General features: G+C 47.5%; 2 pseudogenes; both read left to right on the top strand.

The window, feature by feature from the left end:
• The first annotated feature begins 298 nt into the window (after positions 1-298).
• On the top strand, positions 299-470 carry LOC142698846 (U2 spliceosomal RNA; annotated as a pseudogene).
• A 1,259-nt stretch (positions 471-1,729) lies between these two features.
• On the top strand, positions 1,730-1,799 carry LOC142698844 (U2 spliceosomal RNA; annotated as a pseudogene).
• Positions 1,800-5,917: the final 4,118 nt, after the last annotated feature.

Genomic DNA, 5,917 nt, shown 5'->3' with positions numbered 1-5,917 from the left:
CCTCACTCTCCCTTCTTGTGTGTTGTCTTTCAATAAAGCTTCGGGCCTGTGATTCCCCCCCTTCCCCTATCCCCTCCTACCCACTCCCCCCACTTGTCTGTAATGCTTTGTTGTTTGACTTTAGTGAATGCAAGAATATTAGTGTAGCATGTGGTGTAATGTATAGCATAGGTTAGCCTGTACTGTGTATTATACTGTCATGTTATGTTTGACGACTGTTATTATTTATTATTTGCTGCTTCATGGCTTGCGCTGCGTCACAGTAATGTTTGTATGATGACGATTGATTGTCAATAAAGTATTTTTCAATCAAAAAATCTGTTCTTATCAGTTTAATATCTGATACGTCCCCTATCTGGGGACCATATATTAAATGGATTTTTAGAACAGGGAGATGGAAATAGAGCTTGCTCTGTCCACTCCACGCATTGACCTGGTATTGCAGTATCTCCCGGACCGGTGCACCCTTTCCTTATTTGTTGACTAAAATCAGATTTCAAAAGTGTTTTTTGCTTTTGCCATTGTTTTTTTCTTGCACATTGGATCTCTCCTTTAATACGATTATTTGAAAGCCTGTTGTACAATGCCTTGATACAATGCATGTTGTGTAATGTGTGATAATGACCTCATTATTAAATGACTTCATTAATAGATTGCCACCTCTTGTGTTGGCTGTGTTGTGTCTGTGTTTCTGTGTTTCCAGCATTTTAATTTGGTACAGCTCATTCACCTTCCTTTTCCTCTCTCCCTCCTCCTATGTAAGTGAAAGAGATGCACCTGAGCCAGTCTGTCAGCCAGCCCACAGCCACTGATTGACTGTGGTGCTGGCTGCATCAAGTAGTGGAATAGTGACATAGTGGAGTAGGGGAACAGCCATTGCATCCGTCACAATGGACCTGTTTGTGTGCACTAGATGGATGTAATGGAATGAGCTCTCCTCCCTACATTTGAAAGAAGTAAGAATTGAAGTTGCAACAAATCCTTGCCTACAAAGAGACCACCAATTTGGATTTGTTACTATGTTACCTGGAAGAATAACAAACTGTGCAAGGATGGAGGTTGTAGGAGGAAGGACAAGAAGGTGTCAGTAAAGTTTGAAGAGGATGCCTATTTGCCATTTAGCAATCCTGTGTCCCTCTTGTGGCCTCCTAGAGGCAGCTAGCAAGCTGTGCAGACAATACGGGGGGCACATGTTGCAGTGTTGCCCTCCTAGGCAACACTGAGTGACTGACTGAGCAGCAATGTCTAATATAAGGTTCTGACGGAACTTTGCGCGTGTCATAGTGGGGCCCTAAGAAGTGAGAGCAAGCTTTATGACATCATAATGGGACCTCAGACAGACAAGCCTGGGCCCAGGCAGTGTTGGTCAGTGTATGTCAGCAGGCACTGTATTGCAGGTGATCGAAGGCGTGAAGGGAGAAGGGGTGGCTGTGGGCATGCACTTGCTGCTGCCAGCGTTTGTCTGCATGGCAGGAGGGCATTTGGGCGTTGCCAGGAAGGCGTTTTTATGTAGATCCCTCCGCTTTCTGCACAGCATTGTGGTGCAAGCAAAAGAAGCAAAGCCTGTCTAGCTTCCTCTCCGGCCTTTTTTCACCTCCCGCCTGGCTGGCTGGCTGGCTGCCTGTGTGAGTCGGCAGGGCCCCATGGAGGTGCCTAGGAGTAGGCTGAATCGTTAAGGGGTTAACTGCAGTATTGGCCAGGCTCTGCCAACGCGCGCCACTTTCAGGTTATCGCTTCTCGGCCTTTTGGCTAAGATCAAGTGTAGTACCTGCTCAAGCTGAGGTTAGTAATCATCCCTGCCGGTGGTTGTAGGGCCATCGTAGGGGGATAACAGAACGCCGAGGTGAGGGCAGGGAACCACAACGGTCATCGCTCTGGTGTACGCATTTGGTTTAAAGGTACCATTTGTAGGTGACCAGGCGACCGCCGGATCGAGGTCAGGAGGTCGGGTAGTATGAAAGCCCGAGTTGCTATGTGCCCCAGGGCTGGTGACCCTGGGGTGCCCTAACTCACTGGGGGTGGGATCCCACTGAGTGAAGGCACATTTGCACGCACTCTTCTTTCACACTTCTAAGCACACACCTTTTTTCTCCCGGCCTTCTGGCTGGGAGATGAGGATTTTTTTTATACCTGGCGGATGTCCAGGCTGTATCACAGCGCACATCCACTTATTTAATTTTGTTTTTCACTGTGTGTTTGTCACGTTTTGTCACAAGGATTTTGGGATGCGGTGCCCTTTTGGGACCCTCCTGAGGTCTAGGGGGAAAATGTGTGGCCATCTGGTTCAGTTTTTCCCTGCAACCCGGCCTCCCTTCTTCGGAGGGGAGGTGCACCTTTGATGCAGGCTCCAGGCTGGACACTGGGGTGGCAGCCCAGGTAGAAGCCTTGGAGTGTTGTTGGGTCTCCCTAAGCTTCGGCGAGGGGGGGATCATCGATCCTTGATCCTCTAGGCCTAAGGCTTGGAGGGTCGAGGAATGGTTATGCGGGGCCGCTCTCTTTTAAGAGAAGGGCTGCGATAGACCGCATTCTTGTGCACTTTTTGTGTGGCACCTCTGCACTTTTTATGCACTTGGGTGATAGAAAGCACGACTCGGGCTTTCAAAAAATTGGCCAGGCTCTGCCAACGTGCGCCACTTTTAGGTTATCGCTTCTCGGCCTTCTGGCGGAGATCAAGTGTAGTGCTGTTTACGTGTAGTCAGTACTGCCTTGGTCTTGGTTGGGAGGTGCTCCGGTACTTTCTCTCTCGGCCTCGGGGGATCGTCCACGTTCACCTGGACTTCACCCCCATGCTGCTATTTGGGAGAGAGGCTTAGTCCGGAGCAACGGGCGGCGATCCACATACCTCTGAGTAGGATCCGGCTGAAAAGAGGATTTGAGCGTAGACGTTGCGTTACCGATGGGTGGCGCAACTATTTTCCAAAAATCACCATGGATACAGATCCAGGTGATATACCGGCGTATGCCCGAATTAAAAACACAATCAGAATTATCCTATCAGAGGATAAAGCGACGACCTGCGGCTTAAAATTTGTGGTGGAGACCGTGCTTGTTGACATTTTCAACATCCAGAAGAGAGAGATTTTGGCGATTGCAAGATTATCCGAGGAGAACTTACGACATCACATTTGTACAGAATGGAGTATTCCGAGATCTGCTGGCGGCTTATATGGTAAAAACTGACCCGAGACTGGACGGTGTTAATTTTTATGAGCATGTGTTGGACATCAATAAAATGATTGTAATTAAGATGTACTGCCCTTTTGCCGATATAAAAGATGTGATGTCCTTCTTATCCCCCTGTTTTAAAACCATAAAATGTACTGGCAAAGTAATGAATGAGGTCGGAGTATGGACCTCCAAGTGGAGATTCCTAGTCACTTGTTTTAAAGATGGCAGTTTTACAGGAGGGATAATGTTGCCGCTAGCACGTTTTAAATGAGGAGATATGGCAGGAGACTTATTTTTCAGGAATGCCTCCATTCTGTAGAAAATGTCAAGAGTACGGTCACACCAATGAGTTCTGCGATAGCACCTGTAGGAACTGCGGCAGCTCTGAGCACGAGGCCAAAAATTGCCCTCTGGGGAAAAGGTGTCGATTTTGCAGCCGAGTTGGTCATCTTTTTGCTACTTGTCCCCACAGATTACAAGAGTCAGAACAACCCGAGGCCCGGCCGAGGTGTCCAAAGCAGCCAGCAGGCCAGACCATGGCCCCACAAGGAGAGGAACCCCAAGGAGATGTGAATGATGAGATGGATACCTTCAGCAGACCCCCCCAAACAGGTGACCCCAAAGAGCAGAGGCGGCAGAAGCGAAGAGCCAGTAATCAGCGGACAAAAAAGCCCCCTCAGGAAACTAAGGAGATGGGTAGTTCGGATGAAGCTGATCCGCCTGGGCCGCAAGAGATGCTGGGTCTGCCTGTACCTGAGGCAGAGGACCCGGGCGGAGCGGGCGGAGCTGCAGCGCGATCGAAAAGGCATAGGGCATACTCGGAGGTGGCAGCGGGGGTGCCGATGGGAGTACCTGCCAAGGCAAGGGCAGGGACACCAGTTGACTTGCCCCCGAAAGCACCTGCTGAAGTCCCCCCCCCCCCTTCTAGCCAGTTGGGGGAAGCAGGAACAGCTGCCTCCGAGGTGACGGAAGTCCCTGAAACGTCAGGATGCAGGATTCCTGCCCCTATTGAAAGGGAGGACGCTGCTCAAAATGCTCCAGAATACGAGATTATGCCCGTAGGGTCGATATGGGACCCCTTTACAGTAAGTGCCTCAGGTATGGTGGGGGGTCAGCTGAGTGATGGGAGTTCCTCTCCTACCTTCTCCATATTTTCGGTGGACTCAAGAGCGGAAGGATATGAGAGTCCCAGTCAGGTTTCAGGCGACGCTGAGGACTGCTAAGGCCACCTCAGGTAAGATTATAAAGACTGTCTCTCCCTTTTCCGCATGGCTGAGTTATCTGGTCTTTCTTTGAACGTGAGAAGCGTGCATTCACAAACGAGAAGAGCTGCCCTTTTTAATTATCTATCTGCTTTTACCGCCACTGTTTTTTTCCTACAGGAATGCTGCATCCCACATCGCATGAGCTATAAAAAATACAAGGAAGACTGGAGACTCGGACCTTCAGTGTGGTCCGGGTCTAACGAATCTAGAGGTGTCGCTATTTTATTCAAAGGGAACGTTTTAATTGACAGTTTTTATGAAACTTTACCAGGCAGACTTTTAAGGCTGGGTTCACACGACCATGTTTCGTCCGTAATGTACGGAACGTATTTCGGCCGGAAGACCAGGACCGAACACAGTGCAGGGAGCCGGGCTCCTAGCATCATAGTGATGTACGATGCTAGGAGTCCCTGCCTCGCTGCAGGACATCTGTCCCGTACTGTAATCATGATTACAGTACGGGACAGTAGTTCCACGCAGAGGCAGGGACTCCTAGCATCGTACATCACTATGATGCTAGGAGCCCGGCTCCCTGCACTGTGTTCGGTCCGGGTCTTCCGGCCGAAATACGTTCCGTACATTACGGACGTAACATGGTCGTGTGAACCCAGCCTAATGGTTAAAGCTTTTATAAACGGTATTAGATGGCAGTTTTTAAATTTCTATGGGTCCACGGACAAAAACGAAAGAGCTAGAATGCTAGGAATTTTACCCCGTTTTATTAACGATTCAGAGCCACTGGTTTTAGCAGGTGATTTTAATTGTATTTTAAAGGGGGAACGCCGGTTCTCTAACTCAGTAAATAGAAACTACGATAAAACCTCTAAATTATTAAAAAATATTGTTACCGATTTTAGACTTACTGATGTTTTTAAAAAATGCAATAGTGACTTATCTGAAGAGGCCGGCGTCACCTGGAGCAGTGTGAATTGTAGCTCCAGGATCGATTTTATATTCTGCTCTTATCAAGTACTGCCTTTTAAATGTGATATTAATTCTAATGTGTTTTCAGATCATAAATTATTGTATTTTAAAGTTAATAATCACAAAAATACCGGTAAAAAGACCTGGAAAATGAACGTTTCCCTTTTAGAAGATCCGCAAATTTTATCTGATTTTATCACCTTTTATAAAGGCTGCAGACGGGTAAGACTTCCTAACGTGCCCGTAGTCTCTTGGTGGGAGAAGATGAAAATAAAAATTAGAGACTATTTTATTAAATTTGGAGGATGAAAGCAAGAGAAAAACATGTTTTATGCTAATTTGAATACCCGTCTGCAGACCCAATACAAATTCAGAGAACAGGGTATGCAGGTGGAGAAGGAGATTATGGAAATTAGGAAGATCTCCCAGTGCCTGGAGCAGAGAGGTAAGGAAATTGTCTTCCGTTCCAAAATAAAACACCTCGAGGAAAATGAGACCTGCTCCAGGTACTTTTTAAAGAAAATAAACGATAAGCATACCCTGTTAGAAAATATTGATGG

Source organism: Rhinoderma darwinii, unplaced genomic scaffold (assembly GCF_050947455.1).
Source record: "Rhinoderma darwinii isolate aRhiDar2 unplaced genomic scaffold, aRhiDar2.hap1 Scaffold_1032, whole genome shotgun sequence".
NCBI classification, from domain to species: domain Eukaryota; kingdom Metazoa; phylum Chordata; class Amphibia; order Anura; family Rhinodermatidae; genus Rhinoderma; species Rhinoderma darwinii.
This window is presented reverse-complemented; position numbering and strand designations above follow the sequence as displayed.